Source organism: Elgaria multicarinata, chromosome 3, assembly GCF_023053635.1.
Source record: "Elgaria multicarinata webbii isolate HBS135686 ecotype San Diego chromosome 3, rElgMul1.1.pri, whole genome shotgun sequence".
NCBI classification, from domain to species: Eukaryota; Metazoa; Chordata; class Lepidosauria; order Squamata; family Anguidae; genus Elgaria; species Elgaria multicarinata.
Window position 1 is genome coordinate 146,565,262 of NC_086173.1, and position 9,399 is coordinate 146,574,660.

Genomic DNA, 9,399 nt, shown 5'->3' on the forward strand with positions numbered 1-9,399 from the left:
GTCCCACCTTCTTCACAGGCACGCTTGGTGGGAACATGGGAGAGGGCCTTCTCGGTGGCTGCTCCGGTGCTCTGGAACACTCTTTCCAGGGAAGCTAGGCTGGCTCCCTCCTTGATGGGCTTTCGGAAGCAGGCTAAAACTTTTTTGTTCAAGCAGGCCTTTGGAGAATAATCCAGCCCTCCATCTATGTTAATGTCTTATAATTTTGTTGTGTATTTTTTAATTGTTTATGGTTTTGTTTCCCTCCCCCCCATGTATATTTTAAACTTTGTAAGGCCGCCTTGAGGCCCAGCATTGGGCAAAAGGCGGGATACAAATAATAATAATAATAATAATAATAATAATAATAATAATAATAAAGTTTTTCCTGACGTCCAGCCGGAATCTGGCTTCCTTAAAAGAAATGTTGAAAATGCACCTTCCTTGCCAGCAGTCCCCTCATTTTTGAAGATAAAGAGATCAAAATTTGCTTACTGTTAAGTCTTTCAGCATGGCAACTTTGAATCTGATTAGATAATCCGTTGATTTATTATTTCTTAAATGGAAATTAAACAAATGTTTTCATCTGTGTAAGTTTTTAAGATAAAGAGATCCAAATTGGCACAGTGGTAGGCCCTAAGGAGGGCTTTCAGCATGGCAAATTTGAATCTGATTGGATAATCCGTTGATTTTTTATGATTTCTTAAATGAAAATTAAACAAATGCTTATATCTGTGTAAGTTTTTAAGATAAAGAGATCCAAATTGGCAGAGTGGTAGGTCGTAAGGAGGGCTTTCAGCATACCAAGTTTGTTTCAGATTGGGTCATGCACTGATTTTTTGAATTTAAAGGAATACATTAATGAACTCTTTCCCTTTGCAGGAAGGAGGACAGGGCTCCTGTATCTTTAAGAGTCGCATAGAAAAGGGAATTAGAGCAGATGAGTGATAGTGATCAATGCCCATACACATACAGTTCATGGAAGGGAAGAAGGAGGTTTTCCAACTTCCAACTACCAATAAACTGTAGGTGGAGGTACAAAGGAGATCAATGGGCGGAGGCAACGGCGTGTGAGAGTGAACATCATCAGGATAACAGCAACATACTACAGGTCAGGTGTAAAGAGGCTTTGGACTTACAAGGGCACAGGTGTAAGTTTGCAAGATTTCATACGCTATGGAAATGAAATGGGATAATTCGAGGGAAAACCAGAACAAAAGTGTAGGTGGGATGAAGCTTACAGCTTCTGGCAAGGCAGGAGTCCCTTTAACTCTGCCACATAAGGCAGCTCTCTGGGCTGCTTCTAGATCTGAACCAGGCCTGGTCCCGGAATTCCTTGCAGCTAGTGCTACTCTGCCATCCCACCTCTGGCGGATTCCTGCTTGGAGGAGGACCTGGAGTTGTATGGACTTTGTTAAATTCATTCCGTCTGCATTTCACAGATTGACAGGCATTTTTCGTTCTGTCCTCCGCTCAGTAATAGCCTCAAATCTTTTTTGTTTGAGAATTTATTTGAAGTGGTGGAAGTCTGTACAGATGGAGATGACACTCAGACTCTTCCACCGGGTCGAAAGAAGAGAAGTGCTGTGGTGGTTCAAAAGAGAACTAATTCAACACACACACAGAGTACTTGTGATGTAGAAGCTCTCCCTCCACACACGTCCCACTCATAGTAATGAATAATGTGCCGCTTAATTATGACAGGAAAACGGAGACTGTCTCTTCTCTCCCCCATCCCAGGTGATAAAATATAAAGCATGAAACTAGGCTGCGTGTCGCGCAACTCTCCGAAGTGTGGAAGAAAATGGGAGGGTCCATCGGTTGGTCATCAATCTTCTTTCAATTGCTGTTCAATTTGGAGAGCAAATGATGTGCATATTAAAGTATGCTTCAGTGGACTGTGGTGGTCACCATTATAATAGTGTTGATTAATGAACCATATACCTCATTTTCTTATGATGTTTGAAGGAAGTCTGGAAGGGATTCCTAGGGGTGGTCCTCCATCTTCCCTTGTCCAGCAATACATTGTGTCCCTCTCCTTTGGGTTCTGGGTAGCGACAACTGCAGTAACATGACTGAAAGTCAGGGTGGGTTTTGTCCCATCTCAGCAACGATCTAGAGGTAATTGGCTTCAGTCTTGTCTGAAAGAGGCCGATACACCCTTCTGAGGCTTTCCTGTTTTGCACTCCCTTGACAAAGCTATAGCAGTGCTAGAAGAAGAAACAGAATTGAATGCAGAACTGAATGCAGATTCATCAGAGTCAGATGAGGAATGGAGTGCAATTACAAAGATCAAATGGAATAAGAAGGTAAAGAACACAGGAAATACTTCAGCAAGAGAGCTATGGGCACAGCCATGAAGAAATAAAGATAGGACTTTAAAAAAAACTCATGGATGTAAAATCAGGAGGACATTAAGAAGCATTGGTGAAGCAGGGGGGTGGGGGCAAGGGAGTCAGAGACATGTAGCTAGCTTATGAAGTAATAAGCTAGCTGACCACCCTAGAGGGAATAAGACACGTATGGTCTTCTACAGCGTTTAAATGCTTTTTGTTTTATAATCCTTCTCCCTAGTCTTATGTTCTCTATATCTTTTGCCCTCTTTGTTTTCTTTTGAGATCTATCTATCTATCTATCTAGGACTCCGAAAAGGGGGGGGGGAATGTAATAGAAACTGGAGGTAAGAACTGGCTCAAAGAAACAGGGGAACAGAACCTTCCAGGAAAAGGGGGCAGGGAAGGAAGAAATTCAGAGGGGAAATCAAAGTGGGGGAAGTAAGAGTTGAAAGTAAACGATATAATAAGACTTGGGACATTTATAAGGAGAAAGTGACACCTAGTGGTTGGTATACTTATAATCATTAAAGTTTTTATTAAAAAACATCAAATATGACTCAGTGCATCTCTTTAACCATTAGAGGTGAAGGAGGATGCATTAAAAAGCATGAATGTTTAAACCAATAACAGAGATGAAACCAGAAATACTATTTCTGCAAGAATTGCATAAACCAAAAATACTACCTGGAATACTACCTGTCTACTACCTGGAATACTAGGTAGTAGACAATGGGGCCATATATTCTTGGCTTTAGGATCCAGAAGAGCAAGAGGAGCAGGAATATTAATTAACACGGAAATACATTTTTACCCAAAAAGCACACTAAAAGACAAAAAGGGAAGATATATATTCGTAGAAGGGATATATAATGACAGAGTCAATAACATTGGCATCAGTGAATAGCCCTAATACAAACCAACTGAGTATACAAACCAATTAAGTATAATAAAGAAAAAGGAGAAGGAGGAGGAATTGGAGCAAGAAATTAAAAGTTTAATGGAGCAGTATAAACAAACTGAACAAATTAGGATTAGGAAAGAAATGGAAAAATTGAGGAAAGAAAGAGAAGCATTAGAAATAAATAAAAGAATGATAGATATACGATATGTAAAGCAAAGATTTTATGACTTCTCTGGTGAAAGCTCGAATCTGTTAGCAAATAGAGTGCGTTCATAAATTATCACTCTAAAGCTCTTCTTCAGTTCAGATGCAGGTCTTGGTCCAACAAAGGCTACTCATTTTGCAGCCACAGACATAATCTTCAAGATGTCAACAAATCAGTGGCAATCCACTGAAAGGGAAAGGGAAACAAATGACATGCAAGAGAGATAATTAATTTAATTTGTTGCGTATATATGGGGTGTCTAATAGTAAAGAGAAAAAAAAATCTAACCACAAATTAAGATTTTTCAAACTTAAAATTAATTTCCACTTCTGTGATGTCGGCCTAAAGTAACTCCCTGCCCCCCACATTTATTTCAGAAATTATGCATTTAGGATGGAAGTTTTAATATGAAATATACTATTATTTTTCTTTCAAGAATGACTGGCATATGGAACACATCTCACCCACCTAGAAATATACTTTGCCCCTTCTGTGCCCACCCCCAGATACATTTTTTCTGGTGCCACCACTGCTCCAGGTGTTCCCACTAAATGAACTGAGGTGGCCGGTTATTAAGCCTTTTCAGTGGTGGCACCTGATTGTGGAATGCCATTTTTAGTCCTTCAGTTCTATTTTTAAAGGTGTTGTTGTATTTTAGATCTGAATGCTGCTGTTGGCTTTGTTGACTTTTACTGTGTTTTCTGTGTTTTAAGCCTTTAAAGGTTTTATATTATGTTTTATCAAGTTGTACTTCATGGTTTTAATGTATTGTTTTTTGAACTGCCCAGAGAGCAGTTGGGTGATATAGAAATGGTGATATATTGGGTGATATAGAAATGTAATAACATAAATGTAATAACATAAATAATATGATAGAACTATCATAATCCATGTTGTTCCGCTATCCTGGGGAGTTGGGGAGGGGGCAACTCTATTGGGTGTCCTATCCCCGGGCTTGGGGGCTCAGCAACACCCCAAGGAGGACTCAGAGTTCAATGATTGACTTGTCACCCCCACTTCCAGGAGAATCCTCAGAACACCTTATATACCTCCCCTCCCTTCAAACCCTGACATTGAGGATGACACCCACCCACCCAGCTACTCCTGGGTGGGTAGGTGTCATCCATCACACAAGTTCAATCACAGTTTTTAAAGCTCAGCTGAAAACTTTTCTTTTTTCTAAAGCTTTTAGAACTTGATTTTGACCTTACTTTTATATTGCTAGTTTTACTTTCCCCCCCCCCGCCCCGGGCCTGTTTGGTGCATTCCCTTCCCTTTCTTATTGTTTTACTACAATTTTATTAGAATGTAAGCCTATGCAGCAGGGCCTTGCAATTTTATTGTTTTATTCTGTACAGCACCATGTACACTGACAGTGCTACATAAAATAATAATAATAATAATAATAATAATAATAATAATAATAATAATAATAATAATAGGACAAGGGTACAGAAGTAATCATGAAGCCTTTCAGAATAGCATCCGGCATGGATGGAGCCCCTGAACATCCTGGACCTGCCTTCTTAAGGCCTCAGTTGCTTGCACTCCCTCAATGGGACAATAGCCTCCATTATGAGAGATAGGAATGTATGAACAATTAATTTCAGCTCATTTTTTTTATCAGTATTTACCCAGTTCACACCTTCCCAGACTGAAAACACCATCTGGGGGTCAAAGTCCATACATGTCTTACTAGAGAGGTGATTCATAGATTCCCCCTCCAAAATGTGTTCTATAGCATGCATACATTTGGAAAAAAAATGCATAAAAATATGTGAACAAATACACTTTTATCAACAGCAGAAGCATGCACACATTTCAAAGCTGTGCACAATAGATACATATATTTGGAAGAACTCACATGGAAATATGCGTTAGAACATAAGAACATAAGACGTGCCATGCTGGATCAGACCAAGGATCCATCTAGTCCAGTACTCTGTTCACACAGTGGCCAACCAGCCATCGGCCGGCTCGCAATAGGATACAGACTCAGATTGGAACGAGTCTTGAGGTGGAATTCAAAGGCCTTCGGTGAGCTCAAGTTTTTTCTGATTCGCACATCCCTACCAAGGGACTGCTCCTCCAGCCTACTATTGCTTGCAGTATGCTGTCCAAGGTCCTGAAAGTTCTTTTGCATCGTCATGACCCCGCTTTACTGACATGATACAGCACCATCTGTAAGTGCTTGTGCTGTTGGCCCATTTCTCTGGGCCTTCAGCCTCGATACATTGGTCTCAATAAAATAGGGAGCAATCAGTCATATATGTGCAGGGGTTGTCCACCACAGAACATTCATGAGTGCACATGAGTGGACATGGAATGTTAATATTTCACTTCAGGGGCCGACGTTGAAGAGGTTAGAGCTGTCCTCCTGACCAGATGCAATGGCTATCCTAAGGAGTGGGTTGATTTCTGAAATATTATATAACTATATTTTACAATGGGGCAGAAGGACACCAGGAGCTTGAACCAGGCACTCTGTGGGAGCAGGGCAGGAGCTGTACTAGTTTCATTTCTTTTCTGGCTCCCCTCCCATCGTAACAACCAACCCCCTCTCAAGCCGTTCTGGCTGGGTGGGGATCGGACATCCGAGGAGCCAATAAGGACCCATCTGACCATATATAACTGCTTGCTGTCTATGTTTGTTCCTTAGTTAGAGGAACTGCTTGGTTCGTGCAACATGAGCTGTGAATGACTTCTTGGAAGCCCTGCCTAATTCTACCAAGGTGCCAGACAAGAAGTCTGTTTCTTTCTCTGTGCCAAAAGGCCTTCCAATGGGGCACAGCTTCTTCCAAGAGACTTGGAGGCCAGGGGTAGCTCTAACTTGGCTACTTGCAAGTTACATTTTCCTTGGCCTCAGCCCAGGAGGTAAGTCCCAACGACAAAAGGTGAATTAGTGTCCCAATTTGATCAAAAGAGATAAATCAGAACCCTATCCTCTAAATGGGTCCAGACTCCTGGACTCCTGGCTGGTTGTAAATAAAACTGGATCCACCAGCTTCCCCTGCCATTTTCCCCAAGCTACTATGAGAAATGAGCCAAACTCAGAGGAAACAGGAAACCTGGAGCGGAGTGGAGGTGGCAAATGACATCACGATCCTTGCTCATCACCAAGTCCCAGTGCCCTAAACCTGCATGCTCTGGCTCCATGACAACACTGGTTTGTTGACCATTGCATCAATGCAGATGTCTGCCAGCAGAATCAAACATACCTGTCTTTTCAAAGCAGATGGAATACTGTGCTGACGATGCACAGTTAGGAAGTGAGGAGAGCAATGCTTCCCTCCAGGAACCTTTTGTAGAGTTGAACATGGAGGCTGCTTACTTGAGACACGATCTAAAGGTAAGGAATCCCTCCTTGGTGCAAGATGCCTCTCTGATTTAGTGGGCCATCTGACAGTGTGGTTGTTTTGGCTAAAGTCAAAATCAGTGGATGCATGGGGAAAAATGGGACTCCTACTCAGTCTTGTTGTCTTTTGGTAGAGGTACACCATGGATGTTTGCTAATGCAGAAAGATTCACACAGAACATATGACTCTGAATGTTAGCAAATCTCATGAACTAGGCCCTCGATTTTATATTGCTACACCATTCTTTGTGTAAATGCATCAATTTGACTACAAGGCCGACCCCTAGCCCATTCCAATCCAATGGGGTGGAGATCACACAGGTAGGGTGACCATATGGAAAGGATTGCATGGCTCCTGTATCTTTAACAGTTGTACAGAAAAGGGAATTTCAGCAGGTATCATTTGTGTTAAAGCTGCAGGAGCCCCGTCCTCTTGACCAGATACAAAAGAAGGCAGGGCTCCTGCAGTTTTAACTGTTGTGATGAGATGGAATTTCACGAGGTGCTGTACACATACAAATGGCATGTGCTGAAATTCCCTTTTCTGTACAACTATTAAAGATACAGGAGCCCTGTCCTCCTTTCCATATGGTCACCCTACACCCATGCCACTCCTCTTGGGCCCTATTTAAACAAAATACCACTCTTACTGGCTCCAAGCAGTGGCCATCTTTTTCTTCCACATCATTACCTTGTGTTTGAAGATAAAAATGAATTTATGAAGGAGTTCCATGATTGATCCATCTACCCTAGTATTGACTACCTTGGCAGGCATCAGCTATTCTATCTAGTGTAACTCAATAGTAGATATTCAGCCCCTGAGCCATGTTATTGTTTTTCTGTAGTCTATTGAGCTACAGGCAGAAATAGAGAAGGAACAGGCAGAAATAGAGAAGGAGGTAAGAGTACAGACCTGGCATTATGCCACAGTTCATCAACAGATAAAATGTAAACTTCTGCCCATAATTTAAATGAAATTAATGAAATTAATTAATTAATTGTAACGGTTAACTTTTGTGAACCACTCAGAAAGTTTTGACTATGGGGCTGTATATAAATTACATAAATGAAATGAAACGTATAAGCCATCCTGTGCTTTGTTATTGCAATAGAAAGATAGAGTACAAACTATCAATATAGGAAAAAATAAATTCCATAGCCTACATGTTTATGCACAGAATTGCACTCATGGTGTGTGCATGCATGTGTGGAAACATATACACACAAGTACTTGTGGAACTTGTGTATATCCTTGATGCAGATGGGCTAATCATGCACTTGGGTACTCAGAGCTTTCATACACAGTGACCTAGTTCACACATAACAATAAGTCACCATGGATGAATTTTCCCTTGTTGAGGCAGCCGCTGCCATTTTGAATATTTCAGTCATGGCAGGGGCACACCGTAGCTTGTCATTACATGGAAACCCAGCAAGGGTGGGTTGTTAGTGTGGTTGAGAATCTACCCACAACCCATGGTATGTTTTAGGGTTGCGGGTGGCTTGTTAACCCTAACCAGGTTCACACATAACAACAAGCTTCAGTGTATCCATGGTGTCTTCTCGTAACGAGCAACCCAGGCCGATCACTTTCAGTGCATTTGAGTACATGTGGCAGTGAAGGCAAGCCCTTTCCTTCAAAGTTCACACCGAGCCTTTGCTGATGGAGGTCCTGCACGCCCTCCTTCTAATGCACACTGCAGCCAGGAGGAGAATGTGTCTTTCACTTTCTAATATAAAGGGTAACACAAAGATGCTGTCTCCTCTTCCCAATCCAGATGGTCGTTGGGTGCAAAAAGTGAAGAGTTGTTATCTTGAGGATTCCTTGTGTGGAACCAAAGGAATATATCCTGACAGTGGATTAGAATATGAATTCAGTTGCTGTTCCAATGAAGACAATTGCAACAGGATATGGCCAAGCCCTCAGAGGCCCAGGGTGAAGACTGACATAAGAGTAAGACTGCAATCCACTACTCCCTCTGAATAAAGTCCCATTAAACTCAGTGGGGTTTATTTCTGAGTAAGCATGCCTAAGATTGCACTGCACAAGAAGCTGCAGCCCTCAGCCTGGCATTTTCTTATGTTGGCAACTTCAGTGAATGACGAACCTATCGACACATCGAACTCTGGCTTTGCCTCTTCCCCATGTTTCATGACGGCTGCACCCCTTTGCTTATTATTAGAAGCACCATCTGTACATTCTTGCCTTTGTCTATTCATCCATTGTTGTTTTTCAAAGCTATACTAGAGTGACCAGATACAAAAGTGGACAGGGCTCCTGCAGCTTTAACTGCTGTGATGAAGAGGGAATTTCTCCAGGTGCTGCATGCATACAAATGACACCTGTTGAAATTCCCGTTTCTATGCAACTGTTAAAGAGACAGGAGCCGTGTCCTCCTTTCCATATGGTCACCCTACCAGAGCTCAACTTTACCAGCTAAGGACATTTGGGTTAACAACATTGAGGGTTTCAGGTTGGACCTACTGCCCCAATAATAGGCCTGTCTTTGCTTTACAAAGACACTTTTCTTTTTCTTAAAAAATGGGAATGGATACCTTGCAGAACATGTTCTAGAAAATTTGAATCTATGCAATTGATCTATATCTTAAAAACCTTTAAATA